General features: G+C 37.4%; 1 pseudogene; it reads left to right on the plus strand.

The window, feature by feature from the left end:
- The first annotated feature begins 524 nt into the window (after nucleotides 1-524).
- LOC107636234 (uncharacterized) lies at nucleotides 525-22,566 on the plus strand (annotated as a pseudogene).
- The last annotated feature ends 645 nt before the right edge of the window (nucleotides 22,567-23,211 follow it).

Raw genomic sequence — 23,211 nt, forward strand, 5'->3', positions numbered from 1 at the left:
AAGTGCTTAATGACAATACATTGAGAAAATAATAATCCTCATCATTTTAGTTTTATATATGCCACTTTTTTTTACCTTGATATTGTTGAGTCCTTACGTTTTTGTTGGAAGTTCGATATGTTTCATGCAAATTATTGAGTGATCTATCAAGTTCCAAGTGAGTTTTTTGTCTCAATAAATCAATAAGCTAGGTTTTGTAACTCAATTGACTAGAGTGCATGGAATTTCAATATGCTGTTCTTAACCCCATAGCTATCAGATGGGGCTTTGTCTTTTCCTGACTTGAATCTTTTAATGCAATAAACATCTATGTCCTATAATCTTAGCAATTTTGAACATATCCTCATGTACTGTGCTTGAATCATAAGATGATTATGTTCCTTGTTTAAACGCTTCAGTGAAGTTATATGATATTTGTTTTCAGATTTACCCCATTCTAGAATTTTTGTTATGCTGGTATTTTTTGTTTAAATTAAATTTTTGTTATGCTGATATTTACTATTTTCATTTTTTTCTGAATAGGAATGGCATCGACTCAAGCTAATGCAAGTGAAAATCCGACTAACATTCCAGCTTCTCAGTCAGGAAGTACAGCTGCAATCACTAGTAAAAGAAAAGTTTCTAAGAATGCTCTTGGAAGTAGAACTAATGTAGGATGGGAGCACGGGATATCTGTTGGAGAAGATGGAAAGAAGATACAATGTAAATACTGTTATAAATTTTTTTTAGGAGGAGTTTATAGAATGAAACACCACTTAACAGGAACTCAAAAAGATGTTGGGGCTTGTACAGCTGTTAGTGATGAAGTTAAGAAGCAAATGTGGGATGTTGTAAGTGGGTTGCAAGTGAATTTGATGAAGAAAACAAGCATGGGTGGGGCAAGCCCAGGGGAAGCTACTAAAGAAGTTGACACTACCGATGACAAAAGAAAGGGAAAAGAACTAGATGGCAACATATTCAAGAAAATACGCATTAGTACTCAAACAACAATCCACAATATATTTAAGAAGAACTTCAGAGAGGAAGTATGTTTAGAGATTAGAACTTTTTTCTACAACAATGGCATCCCCTTTAATGTTTCAAGGAGCGAGGAATACAGTAGAATGTTTGAGAAAGCTATAAGATATGGACAAGGATTCAAGCCACCATCCTACCATGAATTAAGGGTGCCTCTTTTAAAGAAACATGTGGAGCTTGTTCAACAATCACTAGAGGAACATAGAGCATATTGGAAGCAGGTTGGTTGCACAATAATGACTGATGATTGGACAGATAAGAGAAGACGAACCATCCTAAATTTTTTTGTTAATAGTCCTAAAAGGACTGTTTTTCTAAAATCTATTGATGCCTCTCATATTACTAAGACAGCTGATAAACTCTTTAAAATGATAGATGATGTGGTTGAAGAGGTTGGTGAAGAAAATGTCATCCAAGTTGTCACCGACAATGCGGCTAACTACAAAGCTGCAGGAGAAATGCTAATGAAAAAGAGGAAAAAGTTGTTTTGGACGCTGGTGCGTGGAATCGTGATTCACACTTTTCACAACTCCTCACAACTAACTAGCAAGTGCACTGGGTCGTCCAAGTAATAAACCTTACGTGAGTAAGGGTCGATCCCACGGAGATTGTCGGCTTGAAGCAAGCTATGGTCATCCTTGTAAATCTCAGTCAGGCGGATTCAAATGGTTATGAGGTTTTGATAATTAAAAGATAAATAAAACGGAAAAGAAGATAAAGGTACTTATGTAATTCATTGGTGGAAATTTCAGATAAGCGTCTGGAGATGCTTTGTTGCTTATGAACCTCTGCTTTCCTATTGCCTCCTTCCAACCATGCGTTACTTCCTTCCATGGCAAGTTGTAGGATCCTCTCAGTGAAAATGGTCCTCTACGGTTTCTGCACGGCTAATCAACTGTCAGATTTCTCGTCTCGGATGAAAAATATCAGGTACAGCTACCGCATGGCTAATCATCCATTGATACTTTTGCACACTGTCACTTGCGCCCAACATTCGCAGGTTTGAAGCTCTTTACAGTCATCTCTTCCCAGATCCTACTTAGAATACCACAGACAAGGTTTAGACTTTCCGGATCCCAGGAATGCTGCCAATGGTTCTAGCCTATACCACGAGGATACTAATCTCACGGACTCGGTTCGTGTATTAGATACCCAAGAGAACATACTCCAGCTGTCGTCCAATTACTACGTTGAACATCATGTAGACCGCTTGTGGTTGTCAGGCACGCGGATCTTGGCTAAGCGAGTAACGAAGATAGTGAGTGATTGTCACGGGTCATCTCTTCATTCTAACTTAACTGAATTAAGTACGAGAGTATATCTTGGAGAAGAAGTAGGCGTGAATTGAATAGAAAAACAACAGTAATTGCATTAATTCATGAAGAACAGCAGAGCTTCACACCTTAATCTATGGAGTGTAGAAACTCCACCGTAGAAAATACATAAGTGAAAGAAGGTCTAGGCATCATCGTGAGGCCAGCCTCCAAACGTGTATAGATGATAAAAGTTACATATCGTTTCAAAGATGGTCAAAAGACATAAAATAAATCTCTAAAAGTAGTTTTTATACTAAACTAGTAACTAGGGTTACAGAAAATGAGTAACTAAGTGCAGATAGTGCAAAAATCTACTTCCGGGGACCACTTGGTGTGTGCTTGGGCTGAGCATTGAAGCTTTTTTGTGCATAGGCTGTTCCTGGAGTTAAACGCCAGCTTGGGTGCTAGTTTGGGCGTTTAACTCGAATTCTGGTGCCAGTTTGGGCGTTTAACGCCAGAAAGTTTTAGGTTGTCTTTTGCACCAGTTTGGGCCATCAAATCTTGGGTAAAGTATGAACTATTATATATTGCTGGAAAGACCAGGGTGTCTAATTTCCAACGCAATTGAGAGCGTGCCAATTGGACTTCTGTAGCTCCAAAAAAACCATTTCGAGTGCAACAAGGTCAGAATCCAACAACATCTGCAGTCCTTTTTCAGCCTCTGAATCAGATTTTTGCTCAGGTCCCTCAATTTCAGCCAGAAAATACCTGAAATCACAGAAAAACACACAAACTCATAGTAAAGTCCAGAAATGTGATTTTTGAATAGAAACTAATAAAAATATAATAAAATGTAATTAAAACTTACTAAAAACTGTGTAAAAACAATGCCAAAAAGGGTATAAATTATCCGCTCATCACAATACCAAACTTAAATTGTTGCTTATCCCCAAATAACTAAAAGTAAACTAGGATAAAAAGAAGAGAATATACAATGAATTCCAAATATCAATGAAGCTCATTTCCAATTAGATGAGCGGGGCTAGTAGCTTTTTGCTTCTGAACAGTTTTGGCATCTCACTTTATCCTTTGAAGTTCAGAATGACTGGCATCTATAGGAACTCAGAATTCAGATAGTGTTATTGATTCTCCTATTTCAGTATGTTGATTCTTGAACACAGCTACTTTATGAGTCTTGGCCGTGACCCTAAGCATTTTGTTTTTCAGTATTACCACCGGATACATAAATGTCACAGACACATAACTGGGTGAACCTTTTTAGATTGTAACTCAGCTTTGCTAGAGTCCCCAGTTATAGGTGTCCAGAGCTCTTAAGCACACTCTTTTTACTTTGGACCACGACTTTAACCGCTCAGTCTCAAGCTTTTCACTTGACACATTCACGCCACAAACACATGGTTAGGGACAGCTTGGTTTAGCTGCTTAGGCTAGGATTTTATTCCTTTGGGCCCTCCTATCCATTAATGCTCAAAGCCTTGGATCCTTTTTACCCTTACCTTTTGGTTTAAAGGGCTATTGGCTTTTTCTGCTTGCTTTTTCTTTTTCTTTCTTTTTTTTCGCCAATTATTTTCTCTCTTTTCTTTTTCACAAGCTTTTGTTTTTCACTGCTTTTTATTGCTTCAAGAATCATTTTTATGATTTTTCAGATTATCAATAACATTTCTCCTTTTTCATTATTCTTTCAAGAGCCAATAATTTTAAAATTCATAAACAACAATATCAAAAATATGCACTGTTCAAGCATTCATTCAGAAAACAAAAAGTATTGCCACCACATCAAAATAATTAGATTATTTTAAAGATAGAATTCGAAATTCATGTACTTCTTTTTCCTTTGCAATTAAAAACTTTTTTCATTTAAGAAAGGTGAAGGATTCATAGGACATTCATAGCTTTAAGACATAGACACTAGACACTAATGATCATGTAATAAAGACACAAACATAGATAAAACATAAAGCATATAAATCGAAAAACAGAAAAAATAAGAACAAGGAAATTAAAGAACGGGTCCACCTTAGTGATGGCGACTAGTTCTTCCTCTTGAAGATCTTATGGAGTGCTTGAGCTCCTCTATGTATCTTCCTTGCCTTTGTTGCTCCTCCCTCATGGTTCTTTGGTCCTCTCTAATTTCATGGAGGATGATGGAATGCTCTTGGTGCTCCATCCTTAGTTGCCCCATGTTGGAACTCAATTCTCCTAAGGAGGTGTTGATTTGTTCCCAATAGTTATGTGGAGGAAATTGCATCCCTTGAGACATCTCAAGGATTTCTTGATGAGGAATTTCCTCATGCTCTTGTTGAGGTCCATGAGTGGGCTTTCTAGTTTTCTCCATCTTCTTCTTAGTGATGGGCTTGTCTCCTTCAATGAGGATGTCTTCCTCTATGACAATTCCAGCTGAATTGTATAGGGTACATATGAAATGAGGGAAGGCTAACCTTGCCAAGGTAGAGGGCTTGTCCGCCACCTTGTAGAGTTCTAGGGATATGATCTCATGAACTTCTACTTCCTCTCTCATCATGATACTATGGATCATGATAGCTCGGTCTATTGTAACTTCAGACCGGTTGCTAGTAGGAATAATAGAGCTTTGGATGAACTCCAACCATCCCCTAGTCACGGGTTTGAGGTCAAGCCTTCTTAGTTGAACCAGCTTGCCTCTGGAGTCTCTCTTCCACTGAGCTCCTTCCACACAAATGTCCATGAGGACTTGGTCTAATCTTTGATCAAAGTTGACCCTTCTAGTGAAAAGGTGAGGATCTCCTTGCATCATTGGCAAGTTGAATGCCAACCTTACATTTTTCGGACTAAAATCCAAGTAATTTCCCCGAACCATTGTGAGCCAATTCTTTGGATTCAGGTTCATACTTTGATCATGGTTCCTAGTGATCCATGCATTAGCATAGAACTCTTGAACCATTAAGATTCCGACTTGTTGAATGGGGTTGGTGAGAGTTTTCCAACCTCTTCTTTGAATCTCATGTCGTATCTCCGGATATTCACTCTTTTTGAGCTTGAAGGGGACCTCGGGGATCATCTTTTTCTTGGCCACAACTTCATAGAAGTGGTCTTGATGGACCTTTGAGATGAATCTCTCCATCTCCCATGACTCGGAGGTGGAAGTAATTGCCTTCCCTTTCCTCTTTCTAGAGGCTTCTCCAGCCTTAGGTGCCATTGATGGTTATGAAAAAACAAAAAAGCAGAGCTTTTTCCACACCAAACTTAAAAGGTTTACTCGTTCTCAAGCAAAAGAAGAAAGAAATGAGGAGAAGAAGAAGAAATGGAGGAGATGGGGGTGGTGTTGGTTTCGGCCAAGGGGGGAAAGATATGTTTGTGTTGTGTGAAATTGAAGGTAGTGAGGAGGGGTATTTATAGGGTAGGAGAGAGAGGGAATTCGGTCATGAAGGGGTGGGTTAGGAGGGAAATGGTTTGAATTTGAATGGGGAGGTAGGTGGGGTTTATGATGGATGGATGTGAGTGGTGAAGAGGATATGAGGAAGAGGGTAGGATTTGATAGGTGCATGGTGTTTGGGGAAGGGGTATTGAGGTGATTGGTCAAGGGTATTTGGGGAAGAGTGTTATGGAAAGGTGTGAAGAGGAGAGAAGAAGAGGTGGGGTAGGCGGGGATCCTGTAGGGTCCACAGATCCTGAGGTGTCAAGGAATTCTGCGCCCTGCACTATTTTGGCATTCAAACGCCCACTGTGTGCCAATTCTGGCGTTAAACGCCAGCTCTGCTACCTTTCTTGGCATTAAACGCCAGACACCCTTTTCTGGCGTTTAACGCCCAGAATGCTGCCAGGCTGGGCATTAAACGCCCATTCTGCTATCCTTACTGGCGTTTAAATGCCAGTAAGCCCATCCTCCATGGTGTGGTATTTTTTATTCTATTTTTTATTCCTTTTTAATTTTACAGTTGTTTTTGTGACTTCACATGATCATCAACCTAAAGAAAACATAAAATAACAATAGAATATAAATAAATATAATTAAAGAACATTGGGTTGCCTCCCAAAAAGTGCTTCTTTAATCTCAATAGCTTGACAGTGAGCTCTTAGAGAGCTTCACAGAGACTCAGAGCTTGATGGTGGCCTCCCAACACCAAACTTAGAAGTTGAGTATGGGGGCTCTAGTTGACTCTGTATTGAGAGAAGCTTTTCATGCTTCCTCTCCATGGTTACAGAAGAGGATCCTTGAGCCTTAAACATAAGGTAGTCCTCATTCAATTAAAGGACTAACTCTCCTCTGTCCACATCAATCACAGCTCTTGCTGTGGCTAGGAAGGGTCTTCCAAGGATAGTGGATTCATCTTCATCCTTCCCAGTGTCTAGGATTATGAAATCAGCAGGGATGTAAAAGCCTTCAACTTTCACTAAGACATCCTCTACAAGTCCATAAGCCTATTTCCTTTAATTGTTTGCCATCTCTAGTGAGATTCTTGCAGCTTGTACCTCAAAGATCCCTAAGTTCTCCAGTACAGAGAGTGGCATGAGGTTTATACTTGACCCAAGGTCACACAGAGCCTTCTTAAAGGTCATGGTGCCTATGATACATGGTATTAAGAATTTTTCGGGATCCGGTTTCTTCTGACGTAGTTTCAGTTGCCCCAAGGTATCCAGTTCATTAATGAGCAATGGAGGTTCATTCTCCCAAGTCTCATTACCAAACAACTTAACATTCAGCTTCATGATTGCTCCTAGATACTGAGCAACTTGCTCTTCAATAATATCTTCATCCTCTTCAGAGGAAGAATACTCATCAGAGCTCATGAATGGCAACAGTAAGTTCAGTGGAATCTCTATGGTCTCTATATGAGCCTCAGATTCTTCTGGTTCCTCAATGGGGAACTCCTTAGTGGTCAATGGATGTCCATGGAGGTCTTCCTCACTGGAAATCACTGCCTTTTCTTCCTCTCCAGATTCGGCCATGTTGGGTATATTTATGGCCTTGCACTCTCTTTTTGAGTTCTCTTCTGTATTGCTTGGAAGAGTACTAGGAGGGATTTCAGTGACTCTTTTACTCAGTTGACCCACTTGTGCCTCCAAATTTCTAATGGAGGATCTTGTTTCAGTCATGAAACTGAGAGTGGTCTTAGATAGATCAGAGACTATGGTTGCTAAGTCAGAGTGGCTCTGCTTAGAATTCTATGTCTGTTCCTCAGAAGATGATGGAAAAGGTTTGCTATTGCCAAACCTATTTCTTCCATCGTTATTATTGAACCCTTGGTTAGTCTTCTGTTGATCCTTCCATGAGAAATTTGAATGATTCCTCCATGAAGGATTATAGATGTTTCCATAGGATTCTCCCATGTAATTCACCTCTTCCATTGCAGGATTCTCAGGGTCATAAGCTTCTCCTTCAGGGGAGGCTTCTTTAGTACTGCCTGATGCAGCTTGCATTTCAGTCAAACTCTAAGAAATCATATTGACTTGCTGAGTCAATATTTTATTCTGAGCCAATATGGCATTCAGAGTATCAACCTTAAGAACTCCTAGCTTCTGAGTTGTCCCATTATTCACAGGATTCCTTTCAGAAGTGTACATGAACTGGTTATTTGCAACCATTTCAATGAGTTCCTGGGTTTCTGTAGGGTTTTCTTCAGATGAAGAGATCCACCAGCAGAGTGATCCAATGACATATTGGACAATTCAGACAGACCATCATAGAATATACATAGGATGCTCCATTCTGAAAGCATGTCAGAAGGACACCTTCTGATCAATTGCTTGTATCTTTCCCAAGCTTCATAGAGGGATTCACCTTCCTTCTATCTGAAGGTTTGGACTTCCACTCTAAGCTTGCTCAACTTTTTTCAGGTGGAAAGAATTTGGCCAAGAAAGCATTGACCAACTTTTTTCAAGAGTTCAGGCTTTCTTTAGGTTGTGAGTCCAACCATGTCCTAGCTCTGTCTCTTACAGCAAAGGGGAAAAGTATAAGTCTGTAGACCTCGGGATTAACCCCATTGGTCTTAACAGTGTCACAGATTTGTAAGAATTTAGCAAAGAACTGATGAGGATCTTCCAATGGAAGTCCATGAAACTTGCAATTCTGCTGCATTAGAGAAACAAATTGAGGCTTAAGCTCAAAGTTGTTTGCTCCAATTGCAGGAATTGAGATGCTTCTTCCACAGAAGTCAAAAGATGGTGCAACAAAGTCACCAAGCATCTTCCTGGCATCTCCACCATTGTTGTTGGGTTTGGCCATGTCTTCTTTTTTTTCAAAAATTTCTGTCAGGTCCTCTCCAGAGTGTTGTGCTTTAGCTTCTCTTAGCTTCCTCTTCAGAGTCCTTTTAGGTTCAGGATCAGTTTCAACAAGAATATCCTTATCCCTGTTCCTGCTCATATGAGAAAGAAGAGAACAGAGAAGAAGAGAAATCCTCTATGTCACAGTATATAGATTCCCTTATGTGAGTAGAAGGATAGAAGAATGAAGTAGAGAAAGAATAAGAAGAATTCAAACACAGAGAGAGAGAGAGAGAGGGTTCGAATTTTCAGAAGAAGAGAAGAGTTAGTAATTAAATAAAATAAATAGAAAGAGATGAGAGAGGGAGAAAATTCGAATATTAAAAAGAGGGAGAAGGAAAACATTTTTTTTATTTTAATTGAGTTAGAATTCGAATTTTAAGAAGAGAAATAAAATTAAATTAAAGTTTAAAACAATTAGTTAATTAAAAGGAATTTTGAAAAAGTTGTTAGTGGTTTTCGAAAATTAGAGAGAGAAAAGTAGTTAGGTAGTTTTGAAAAAGATAAAAAATAGTAAGACAAACAAAAAGTCAAATATTTAATTGAAAAATATTTAAAAATTAATTTTGAAAAGATAAGAAGTTAGAAAAAGATTTTGAAATTAAATTTTGAAAAAGATATGATTGAAAATCATTTTGAAAAAGATTTGAAAAAAAATTTAAAATATTTGATTTTTGAAATTAAAGTTGATTACTTGACTAACAAGAAACTAAAAGTTATGATTCTAGAATTTAAAGATTGAATCTTTCTTAATAGGCAAGTAACAACTTGAAGTTTTTGAATCTAAACATTAATTGTTAGCAATAAATTCGAAAATATGAAATAAAATTAAGAAAAAGATTTTGAAAATAAATTATGAAATTTTCGAAAATATTAAGAAGAAAATTGAAAAAGATTTGATTTTTGAGAAAGATTTGAAAAGATAGAATTTTTAATTTGAAATTTTGACTTGACTAACAAGAAACAACTAAATTTTAAAATTTTTTTGACCAAATCAAACCAAAATTTCGAAATTTATTAGTAAAGTAAGGGAAAGATATTATTTTTTATTTTTGAATTTTTAATGAGGAGAGAGAAAAACACCAAAATGACTCAAGACACAAAAATTTTAGATCAAACCAGAGAAAACATACAAGAACACTTTGAATGCAAAGATGAATACCAAGAACACTTTGAAGATTATGATGAACACCAAGAACATATTTTTGAAAATTTCTAAGAAAAGAAAAACATGCAAGACACCAAACTTAAAAATTTTTAATATTTAGACACTATGAATTCGAAAATGCATATGAAAAACAAGAAAAGACACAAAACAAGAAAATGCAAAGATCAAACAAGGAAAATTATCAAGAATTATTTGAAGATCAAGAAAGAACACATGCATGAGTTTTTGAAAATTTTAGGAAAAGTTAAAAACATGCAATTGACACCAAAATTAAAATTTGACACTAGACTCAAACAAGAAACACAAAATATTTTTGGTTTTATGATTTTATTAAAAAAAATTTGTATTTTTCGAAAATTATTTGGAAAAAGAAAATAAAAGAAATTCAAAATTTTTAATAAGAAGTCCAGGAATCATGCAATGTTAGTCTAAAGTTTCGGTCTAATAGAATTAGACATGGCCAAATGGCCAGCCAAGCTTCAGCAGAGCATTACATATAACAGCCAAATTGATAGAAATCCAAAGGGGCTCTTGCAAAGATAAGTGGAAACCTCGGTCCAAAAGAATTAGACATGGCTTAACAGCCAGCCAGGATTCAACATATCTCGTGAAACTCTAGAATTCGTTCTTAAAAACTCTGAAGAATTTTTTTTATTTTTTGAAATTAAAAATAAAAAGCTTAAACATAAAATAAAATTACCTAATCTAAGTAACAAGATGAACCGTCAGTTGTTGAAACTCGAACAATCCCTGGCAACGGCACCAAAAACTTAGTAATGAAAAAGAGGAAAAAGTTGTTTTGAACACTGGTGCGTGGAATCGTGATTCACACTTTTCATAACTCCTCACAACTAACCAGCAAGTGCACTGGGTCGTCCAAGTAATAAACCTTACGTGAGTAAGGGTCGATCCCATGGAGATTGTCGGCTTGAAGCAAGCTATGGTCATCCTTGTAAATCTCGGTCAGGCGGATTCAAATGGTTATGAGATTTTGATAATTAAAAGATAAATAAAATGGAAAAGAAGATAAAGGTACTTATGTAATTCATTGGTGGGAATTTCAAATAAGCGTCTGGAGATGCTTTGTTACTTCTGAACCTCTGCTTTCTTATTGCCTCCTTCCAACCATGCGTTATTTCCTTCCATGGCAAGCTGTAGGATCCTCTCAGTGAAAATGGTCCTCTACGGTTTCTGCACGGCTAATCAACTGTCGGATTTCTCATTTTGGATGAAAAATGCCAGATACATCTACCACATGGCTAATCATCTGTCAGTTCCTGCTAGCGTCGGAATAGGATCCATTGATCCTTTTGCACACTGTCACTTGCACCCAACATTCGCAGGTTTGAAGCTCTTTACAGTCATCCCTTCCCAGATCCTACTCGGAATACCACAGATAAAGTTTAGACTTTCTGGATCCCAGGAATGCTGCCAATGGTTCTAGCCTATACCACGAAGATACTAATCTCATGGACTCGGTCCGTGTATTAGTGATGACAAGTCATCTTAGCCTAGTTTCACTAGTCTTTTTTCTTTGTTTTCATTTAGTTTTATGCACTTTCTTAAGCCACAAGTAAGCCAATTGGGTAGAATTTCATGTTTCCTTAGATTCAATCAACTATGGATGAATTGATGCATTTTCATGAGTTTTATACCATAATTGCTTATATGACAAGAAAAAGAATAACTCTCATGATTAGAGCATAGCTTTGATGCAATTGTTGGTTGATGATAGGTAGAAGAAAGGTTGGAAGAAGGTTGAGGAAAAGGGTGATAGCAAGAGGCAAGAGGAAGGACTCACGTTTGAGCCAAAGTTTGCCTCAAACTTGGGCTCAAACGTGAGGAAGAGTGCAACCACACCCTGGAGAAGAGCCAACGTTTGCGCCAACGTTTGCCTCAAACGTTGAGGCAAACGTTGGCTGAAGAAGGAGCAAGGGATGGCAACGTTTGAGCCAACGTTTGCCTCAAACGTGAGGTCAAACGTTGGCCACATATGAGCAAGGAGAAGCACCCCTGGAGCAAACCAACGTTTGCGCCAACGTTTGCCTCAAACGTGAGGTCAAACGTTGGTGCCATAAAAGCAAGGAAGAGCACCTCTGTTTGATGCATTGAGTGAGCCACGTTTGCGCCAACGTTTGCCTCAAACGTGGGGCCAAACGTTGGCCAAAAAGAGAGCATGGGGAGATCCACGTTTGAGCTCACGTTTGACCTCAAACGTTGAGCCAAACGTGGATGATAGCATCTCGGCCTAGCTGCATAAGTTTACACAAGTGACGTTTGAGTCAACGTTTGCCTCAAACGTTGACTCAAACGTGAATGGTTCATGGCCCGGTTCACTAATGGATTTCTTCCCAACACCAAGAGCAATCAACGGAGGCCACTATCAACCCAATTCCATCAAGACTAAAGGCCCAATTCAAGGCTTAATGATCATTTGAAGAAAGTGTATAAATAGCTTAGGATTTGAAGTTTTAAGGAGAGCTTTTTTTTGAGAAGTTTTCTTTAAGAGTTTTCATAGTATTCACAGTAGAGAACTTTTGGGTTTTGAGCTATTTGGAGATTTAGAGTCTTGGGTGTTGAAGAATTGAGGAAATTCTGTCTCAATCTCACCTTGAGATCTCTTTTTGTTTCTTTCACTGCACCATTGGAGAATTGAGATTTGAATCCAAGTTTTCTTCTGTTTTGATTTTTAATCTCTTGCAATTGAATTCTAAATTTGGATCTAAGAAGGCAGTGAGATCTAGACTTGGTTATCTAGTCTCTTGAGTCCTGAGATCTACATCTTTCAATTTCAATTTCCTTGTTACATTGCTACACTAAGTTTATTTTCATTTGCAATTAAAATCTGGTTCAATTAGATCCATCTTCTACGTTTCTGTTTGTTGAGATTTACTGCTCTCTTGTTTAATTTTTGCAATCCCACATCCCTGATCCATTTCAATTCTGCAATTTACATTTCTTGCATTCTAAGATTCTGCAATTTACATTTCTTGCGTTCTAAGTTTCTGCCATTTAATTTCTTGTTCTTTAAGATTCAGCACTTTTATTTTCTGTTCTCTTTAATTTCCTGCAATTTACCCCTCTCCCTTTACTTTTCATGCAATTTAATTTCTGTTAATCACAAATCACTCAACCAACTCTTGATTTGCTTGACTAAATCAACCACTAAACTAAAATTGCTCAATCCTTCAATCCCTGTGGGATCGACCTCACTCATGTGAGTTATTATTACTTGATGCGACCCGGTACACTTGCCGGTGAGTTTTGTGTCGGATCGTTTTCCGCACATCAAGTTTTTGGCGCCGTTGCCGGGGATTGAATAGATTGACAATGATTAAGTGAGGTGGTAGTTTAGATCAAGCACTTTTTCTTTAATTTTTGACTAACCCACTAACTGTTTGAAATTTTGCTTAAACTAAACTTCATTCTAGGAATAGATTGAAGTGTTACTGGTGGTGTTTCTTTTGTTTTGTTTGTATGTCAGGTACAGGGAGATCCATTCCTGTTTTATCTGAAACTGACCAGAGAACTCTTAGAAGGTTAAGAAGAGCTGAAAGAGGAAAAAATATTGTTGGAGAGGAAGAATCTGAGGAAGAATATCATGAGATGGAAGGAGATCCATCTAATCCAGGAGGAGGGGTTAACAATAACCCACAGCAGAGGAGAGTACTGGCCTTAATCAGAAAGTGTCCTCCAGAGATGTTCAATGAATGGGACGTGCTGCAAAATTTCTATGAAGGCCTGACATTGAAATCTCAAGAGGCATTAGATCATTCTGCTGGAGGTTCACTACAACTAATGAAAACTGCTGAGGAAGCCCAGAATCTCGTGGACATGGTGGCCAACAATCAATATTTCTTTGCTCATCAAAGAAACCGCCAACCATCACAAAGGAGAGGAGTAATAGAGCTAGAAGGAGTAGACTCAATCTTGGCTCAAAACAAGATGATGCAGCAGCAAATTCAACAACAATTTGAGCAAATGGCCAAGAGGATTGATAGCCTCCAAGTTGCAGCAGTTAACACAAGCCAACCATCATCCACATGGGTGCAAAATGAAGAAACTCAAGGGGAGCAGCAGCAAGAACAAGTCCAGTACATGCACAACCAAAATTCTGGACAGAATGAAGTGTATGGTGACACATACATTCCATCCTGGAAGAACCACCCAAACCTCAGATGGGGAGATAATCACAACCAGAACCAACAACCATGGCAGAGGAACTCAAACCAAAACACTTCAAGAAACAACCAAAACCACACCCAACAGCAAACTAACCAAAACCCTTACAAAAAATCTCAAAACAACTACTCCAACCCCAGCCATTATCAATCCAATAACCAACCCACCAACCAAAATGCCTACCATCCACCATCCACACCTCACAACCCACCACAAGCATCACTAGAATCTCAAAGAATCACTAACTTGGAAACCTTGATGGACAAGATGTGGAAACACCAAGAAATGACAACCAAGAACCATGAAGCTTCCTTGAAGAGCTTAGAGAGGCAGATTGGACAAATCTCCAAACAGATTTCTGTTGAGAAACCTTCAAGCTCACTTCCAAGTGACACCATTCCTAATCCAAAAGAAGAGTGCAAAGCTATACAATTACGGAGTGAAAAAACATTGATAGACAACAATAAGGAGGTGACCAGGAAGCCTTTGGATAGCAACAAAGAACCATCAGAGAAAGGGAAAGCTAACAATGAGGACATGACAACAAGAAGAAATGTCCCAGAGAAACTCAAAGAGAAAGACAACCAGCCACATAGTTCAAAGGAAGTAATTCAAGGACAGCAGCAAGGGGTAAAGATCATTACACCTCCACTACCATACCCTCAGAGGTTCAACAAAAAATCCAAGGATCAACACTTCCGCAAGTTCCTGGAAACTTTCAAGAAGCTGGAAATCAACATTCCCTTGGCTGAAGCATTGGAACAGATGCCCTTATATGCCAAGTTATTGAAGGAACTCATTAACAAGAAAAGAAGCTAGTTGGAGAAGGAAACTGTGCTTCTCACTGAAGAATGTAGTGCGCTCACCAGAAAAGGACTCCCTCCCAAGCTGGAAGATCCTGGAAGTTTCTTCCTACCTTGCACACTCGGAAATCTACTCATCAACAAGGGGATGTGTGACTTAGGAGCAAGCGTAAACTTAATTCCATCATCATTAGTGAAAAAGCTTGGCATAGGAGAGGTAAAACCAATACAGATATCTTTAGAATTGGTGGACCAGTCAGTAGTATACCCCAAAGGAGTGATTGAAAACCTTTTAGTTAAGGTTGATAAGTTCATTTTTCCTGCGGACTTTGTAATACTGAACACTGAAGAGGAAGAAAACAATTCAATCATCTTGGGAAGGCCATTTTTAGCTACTGCAAGAGCCATCATAGATGTAGAGCAAGGAGAATTAACCCTCAGGATGCATGATGAGAGTATCACTCTAAGTTTACTGCCAGAAGCACAGTTCAATCATAAAAAGAAGGATGGTACAGAAAATAAAGAAAATCTACAATGGAAGGAGGAAATCAACAAGACAGACAACAACTGCCCTCCCAAACAAGAGATAAATGATTCAAAAAATCAAAGAAGGAAAGAATCTATGCAAAATAATGAAGAAGTTCAAGAGGACATTGTAGTGTTAGCCACTAAGAAGAGAAATCTCCAAGGTAAACCTACGGCCAAAGAAGAAAGGTCAACAAAAGGAAGGAAGAAACACAAGAACAAAACAAAAAAGGGTTGGAAGAACAGAAAGATTCCAACAGAAGGGCTGTCCAAAGGTGATAAAGTACAATTGATCTACCAACAACTGGGAACAAACCAACAGACTGATGATTACTACACTATCAGCAGTATACTTTCATTAGAACATGCTGAAATTGAACATCAAGGAACAAAGAGGAGGATCACAGTCAGGGGGGACAAGTTGAGGCACTACAATCATCAACCACCATAAAAGAAAGCCCCAGTGTCAAGCTAGTGACAATAAAAGAGCGCTCCATGGGAGGCAACCCATGATTTAAGATTTATGTCATTTTAAAATTCAATAAGCTATGATCACCTGAGCATGATTTCTTTTCTTTTCATGAATGTAATTAATGAATGCATGCACTGTTTTGAAACATATGCTAAGGCTTCTAAGTTTGGTGTGCCTTCAAGCACACCAAACCAGTGTTACAAATATTTTCATACTGTATGCTTAGTTATCCTGATAAAGCAGATGACCAAACACTAAGTTTGGTGTCTGCATAGGTGGACATTTTCAGAAGATAAAAAATTCCTTTCTCTTCATGAAAATAAAAAAATCATGCACCAATGAAAAAAAAAAAGAGAGAAAAAGAAAATTTTTTTATGAAAGCATTTCTTATAAATATTTAACCAAGAGTGACATTGGGATTTCAAGAACACTAGTTGGAGGAAGAAACATTTTTTTTCAACTTTATGACCAAACATTAAGTTTGGTGTCCTCCAAGAAAAGTCACGGTTAAAATAGATATAAGGAATGAGAGTTCACATAGTTGTTAATAAAAGAAGTACTCTTGCCACGGTTTGATAATGTTGATCTTTGTTGTCTTATTGTGATGGTTAGGTGGTCAAAGAACACTCAATGGAAGAGGCAAATCCAACATGGCTGAACCCGGGCATGCCTATAACCATTGAAAGAATGATGATCGTTACTGAAGCACAGCAGAGCCGAAGACTACCAAGAAGAAGGCAAAGAAATGAACCAATGGAGGAAGAAGAGCCACAAGAGGAAGAAGAACAGCAACACATTCCACCACATAACACTCTAGATATGACTCAAATGCAGGAAGCAATTGGAAGATTATCACAACAATACATGAGAATTCAAGAAAGGCAAGAGGAATACCATTCCCATTACATGAAAAACCAACAAGAGCAAGAGGAATGGCAGCTGAGAATGATGAACAGACAAAGTGAGTTTGAGTCAAAATTCTTCGTGATGCAAGAGGAGCATGCTTTTCAATCTCACGAATCATTTGGAAAGTTAGCACAAATGCAAGCTGAAAATATGAGGGCTCTCAAAGAGTTCACAACTCTCCAGGATGCAAGATATGAAGTCCAAGCCGACTACAACATAAATAGTCAAATCAAAATGAACTATATTGGAAAGCATCTGCACAACATGGATCCAGCATTTCCAACTTTCGATGAGTTCTTCAAAGGGAAAAGTGAGATTGAAGTAAGCAAGGCTATGAGACTTGAAGATAGAGTAGAGGAGGCGATGAATAAAGCTGGGTTTTGGCGGGGTCAACAGACAACAGACATGGACACAGGGAACACCAACACCTAAGCAAATGAAAGAAGCAAGAAAAAGCCTGATACATGAAAGGTGGACCTGCTCCTTACTACAAAGAAAGCATGCATCATTTCTGTATAAAGTAGTCTTTGCATCCTTATTAGGTCATTTTAGTTAATGGTCTTTGCATTATGTTTGTTTTCTTAAAATAAGTAAGTTAGTCTAAGTGTGTGCTTGTGTGTTTACTTTCACTTAACTAATGCATGCTTTGTCCCCTGCATCTTTTCAATTCAATAAAAGAAATGTTTGAAGCATGAAGTAAGATGGTTCATTGTTAGCTAGAAGTCAAATAATAGTAAGTGGTGGCATGTATGTGTGATTGTGTGGCAACTCACTATTAGTGAATAAAAGGAATAGATTGTTCTCTTTTTAAAGAAGAAAGTAGTTCACTGTCTATGAATCTCAACAAAATAAAAGTCCTTGGGTGAAAAGAAAAACAAAAAGAGAAGAGAAAAAGCCAAAAGTGGCAACAGAACAAAAGAAAAATAAAAAAAACAAAGCTAGACACCAATAGTTTGAACTTTAGAATATATGCCTGTGGTGTCTTTGTACTAGGATCTGCTTGGATTATTAAGTTCTTTGGAGTGCATTAACACTTGGTAACTTGGGTTAACTAACCCGGGATTATCAACTGAAAGTCCACTATCAAGAGCAACCTAGCTACAAGACATTTAGTAACCCAAAGAGGTGCTGGGCATCAATGATCTAAGAAGGGATGTGAGCCAAGTGTCTAAAGTGAATAATGTGTCAAGCATAAATAAAGAAAAGAGTTTGTTACACATGACACTGAACTAAAGCTTATAAAGAAAAAAAATTCAGTAAACAAGGACAAAGGAATAATGAGAGGTCATAGCAGTGTCTTGCTTGATGCTTAAAGAGAACTTTCTAGGCCTACTTGTCAATAAGAAGTGAGTAGTTACATATCTGCATAAAACCCCATGAGCTACCAATAACACTCTGCTAACATGAGCATTCTCTTTTGTTTTCATTCTTTCTTCTTAATAACTCTTTTCTTGCTTGGGGACAAGCAATTTTTAAGTTTGGTGTTGTGATGACAAGTCATCTTAGCCTAGTTTCACTAGTCTTTTTTCTTTGTTTTCATTTAGTTTTATGCACTTTCTTAAGCCACAAGTAAGCCAATTGGGTGGAATTTCATGTTTCCTTAGATTCAATCAACTATGGATGAATTGATGCATTTTCATGAGTTTTATACCATAATTGCTTATATGACAAGAAAAAGAATAACTCTCATGATTAGAGCATAGCTTTGATGCAATTGTTGGTTGATGATAGGTAGAAGAAAGTTTGGAAGAAGGTTGAGGAAAAGGGTGATAGCAAGAGGCAAGAGGAAGGACTCACGTTTGAGCCAAAGTTTGCCTCAAACTTGGGCTCAAACGTGAGGAAGAGTGCAACCACACCCTGGAGAAGAGCCAACATTTGCGCCAACGTTTGCCTCAAACGTTGAGCCAAACGTTGGCTGAAGAAGGAGCAAGGGATGGCAACGTTTGAGCCAACGTTTGCCTCAAATGTGAGGTCAAACGTTGGCCACATATGAGCAAGGAGAAGCACCCCTGGAGCAAACCAACGTTTGCCTCAAACGTGAGGTCAAACATTGGCGCCATAAAAGCAAGGAAGAGCACCTCTGTTTGATGCATTGAGTGAGCCACGTTTGCGCCAACGTTTACCTCAAACGTTGGGCCAAACGTTGGCCAAAAAGAAAGCATGGGGAGATCCACGTTTGACCTCAAACGTTGAGCCAAACGTGGATGACAGCATCTCGGCCTAGCTGCATAAGTTTACACAAGTGACGTTTGAGTCAACGTTTGCCTCAAACGTTGACTCAAACGTGAATGGTTCATGGCCCGGTTCACTAATGGATTTCTTCCCAACACCAAGAGCAATCAACGGAGGCCACTATCAACCCAATTCCATCAAGACTAAAGGCCCAAGTCAAGGCTTAATGATCATTTGAAGAAAGTGTATAAATAGCTTAGGATTTGAAGTTTTAAGGAGAGCTTTTTTTTGAGAAGTTTTCTTTAAGAGTTTTCATAGTATTCACAGTAGAGAACTTTTGGGTTTTGAGCTATTTGGAGATTTAGAGTCTTGGGTGTTGAAGAATTGAGGAAATTCTGTCTCAATCTCACCTTGAGATCTCTTTTTGTTTCTTTCACTGCACCATTGGAGAATTGAGATTTGAATCCAAGTTTTCTTCTGTTTTGATTTTTAATCTCTTGCAATTGAATTCTAAATTTGGATCTAAGAAGGCAGTGAGATCTAGACTTGGTTATCTAGTCTCTTGAGTCCTAAGATCTACATCTTTCAATTTCAATTTCCTTGTTACATTGCTACACTAAGTTTATTTTCATTTGCAATTAAGATCCGGTTCAATTAGATCCATCTTCTACGTTTCTGTTTGTTGAGATTTACTGCTCTCTTGTTTAATTTTTGCAATCCCACATCCCTGATCCATTTACAATTCTGCAATTTACATTTCTTGCATTCTAAGATTCTGCAATTTACATTTCTTGCGTTCTAAGTTTCTGCCATTTAATTTCTTGTTCTTTAAGATTCAGCACTTTTATTTTCTGTTCTCTTTAATTTCCTACAATTTACCCCTCTCCCTTTACTTTTCATGCAATTTAATTTCTGTTAATCACAAATCACTCAACCAACTCTTGATTTGCTTGACTAAATCAACCACTAAACTAAAATTGCTCAATCCTTCAATCCCTGTGGGATCGACCTCACTCATGTGAGTTATTATTACTTGATGCGACTCGGTACACTTGCCGGTGAGTTTTATGTCGGATCGTTTTCCGCACATCAATTAGATATCCAAGAGAATATACTCCAGCTGTCGTCCAATGACTACGTTGAACATCATGTAGACCGCTTGTGGTTGTCAGGCACGGGGATATTGGCTAAGCGAGTAACAAAGATAGTGGGTGATTGTCACGGGTCACCCCTTCATTATGACTTAACTGAATTAAGTACGAGAGTATATCTTGGAGAAGAAGTAGGCATGAATTGAATATAAAAACAACAGTAATTGCATTAATTCATGAAGAACAGCAGAGCTCCAAACCTTAATCTATGGGGTGTAAAAACTCCACCGAAGAAAATACATAAGTGAAAGAAGGTCTAGGCATGGCCGTGAGGCCAGCCTCCAAACGTGTAAAGATGATAAAAGTTACATATCGTTTCAAATATGGTCAAAAGACAAAATAAATCTCTAAAAGTAGTTTTTATACTAAACTAGTAACTAGGGTTACAGAAAATGAGTAACTAAGTGCAGATAGTACAGAAATCCACTTTTGGGGCCCACTTGATGTGTGCTTGGGCTGAGCATTGAAGTTTTTTCGTGCATAGGCTATTCCTGGAGTTAAACGCCAGCTTGGGTGCCAGTTTGGGCGTTTAACTCCAATTTTGGTGCCAGTTTGGGCGTTTAACGCCAGAAAGTTTTAGGCTGTCTTTTAGCGCCAGTTTGGGCCATCAAATCTCGGGCAAAGTATGAATTATTATATATTACTGGAAAGCCCAGGATGTCTACTTTCCAACGCAATTGAGAGCATGCCAATTGGGCTTCTGTAGCTCCCGAAAATCCATTTTGAGTGCAGCAGGGTCAGAATCCAACAGCATTTGCAATCCTTTTTCAGCCTCTGAATTAGATTTTTGCTCAGGTCCCTCAATTTCTGCTAGAAAATACCTGAAATCACAAAAAAACACACAAACTCATAGTAAAGTTTAGAAATATGATTTTTGAATAAAAACTAATAAAAATATAATAAAAAGTAATTAAAACATACTAAAAACTATGTAAAAACAATGCCAAAAAGGGTATAAATTATCCGCTCATCAGACACCTTGTGCAGCACATTGCATTGATTTAATGTTAGAAGACTTAGAAAAAAATAACACTTCACAAGGAAAAAATTTATAAAGGTAGAAAGATTACTAGTTACATATATGCTAGAACTACTCTTATTGCACTACTACACATCCATACTAAGGGGAAAGATTTAGTGAGGCTGGGTATGACCCGTTTTGCAACTTCTTACCTTACTTTGGGATGTCTCAATGACAACAAAGGTTCCTTAATAAGAATTTTTCTTTCTGATCAATGGACTTCTAGTAAATTTGTAAAGACAAAAGATGGAAGGATAATTACAAGTGTGGTGTTAGATAAGGTGTTTTGGAAAGAAGTGGTATTTTGCTTGAGGGATACCTACCCTCTTCTTCATGTGCTTCATATGGTGGATTCAGAAGAAAAGCCGGCAATGGGATTTATTTATGAAGAAATAAAATGTGCAAAGGAGAAAATACGAGATGCATTTCAAGGAGTTGAGACAGGGTAAAGTGTCTAATTATTTTATTTTTTAATTAATGCATAAGAGTTGTACATAATGTTGAATGATACGTATAAAATGTAATTGTAAAATGTAATAACGGCATAGGTAGAAAAGTAAAAGCTAGAGAGAGTTGAAAACTTTGAATATTGAATGGTGTGTGACTGTGTGGCATATAGCAGCCTTGCTGGAACAGCTAGGAAATACTATTAATTTGGAATCAGATTCAACTTCAATTCTAAAAATATTGTTTATTTTGTAACTAATTTATTAATTTTTTTATGTTTTAGTTATATACCTATTTGGGATATTTTTTATGCAAGATGGGGTAACCAATTTTATAGGCCATTGCATGCTGCAGGCTATTATTTGAATCCTCAAATTCATTATAGTTCTGGTTTTAAAATTGCTTATGAGCTTAAGAAGCAGTTTTATGCTTGTATGGAAAGGATGACAGGAAATCCAAATTTAATCACTAAGATGGATGTTCAACTTGAAGATTTTAAGACTCGAAAAGAGTTTTTTGGTAGTAAAGTAGCTCAAAATGCAATTTATACTAAAACTCCAGCTCAATGGTGGGATTCTTATGGAGATCTGCATCCAGAGCTCCAACAATTTGTAATTCGTGTCTTGAATTTGACATGTAGTTCATCTGGATGTGAACGTAATTGGAGCACTTTTGAGATGGTTAGTAATTAAATATAAGTTGCATTTTACTTTTATAAATTTGGTTGTTAATTTTTCAATTCTATCTTGTAATTTGACTAATATTTTTATCTACTTTTGAAAAGTTCACACAAAACGGAGAAACCGTTTAAAAGCTAAAAACATGAATGATGTTTTGTTTGTGATGACAAACTCAAGATTAGCAAAGAAAAAACAAACAAGAAGAAGTCTTGATTATGAATATAGTCTTGATGAGTTGGACTTTGATGAAGAGTGGATTGTTGCTGACGAAGATGGAGAAGAAGAAGATTTAGATGCTCTAATTCCAGATCCTGATTTAAATGATGAAGCAAGTGGTAATAGAATTGTTGGTGCCTCTAAGGATCCTTTGGAAATTCCTTATCTTGATGATGATGAGTTTGAAGAACTTCTCCAAGGACCTCTTCCTCATGTTCCTGATAATGATGAAGATGGTAATGCAGAAGTTTGTGAAACTCGTGAAGATTTTATGACTGATGAAGAATAGAATGATTATTAAATAACTTGTTTAGATTTTAGTTAATTAGTTGTTCATTCTAGTAGTTTGGTTGGTTTATTTGCTACTTGAATTTATTTTAATGTCGTATGAACTTGTGAGTTGTGAATTTGTATTGAATTGTGACTTTTAACTTGTTATGGTATATATATATTAGTTATAATTCTATGGGTAATTTAGTTTATTTGAGATTTATTTTATTTTCTGTAAAATTAGTTTTTGCTATTAAATTTTTTTAAATTTTTATAATTTATGAATCATATTTACGTTCCGTCTTATGATTCAACGAATTACGATTTTGAGTTAGCTTAACGAGTCGAGGTAAAAACTACGAGTTCACTATAATTTTAATATTATATATATATATATATATATATATTATTACTCAACTCTTATTAGTCGGAGAAATTGGACAGATAAATAAGGGCAATTGTGATCTGATGCGTGAGCATCTTTCCTATCTTTTCCTAGTGAATTTGCATTTAAATTATTAAGTTTTATCAAGAATTAATTATCTTTTAGCCACTATAGATTCTACTTTGAGTCTTGTGCAATTCTGTTTATTTTAGGTAGCATTCGGATGGATTTGATGGAGTTTCTGCAGAGAAAGAGAAGAAACCAAGGAGCTGACCAGCG

This window comes from Arachis ipaensis, chromosome B4 (genome assembly GCF_059453495.1).
Source record: "Arachis ipaensis isolate K30076 ecotype BB chromosome B4, ASM5945349v1, whole genome shotgun sequence".
In the NCBI taxonomy this organism is placed as follows: Eukaryota; Viridiplantae; Streptophyta; class Magnoliopsida; order Fabales; family Fabaceae; genus Arachis; species Arachis ipaensis.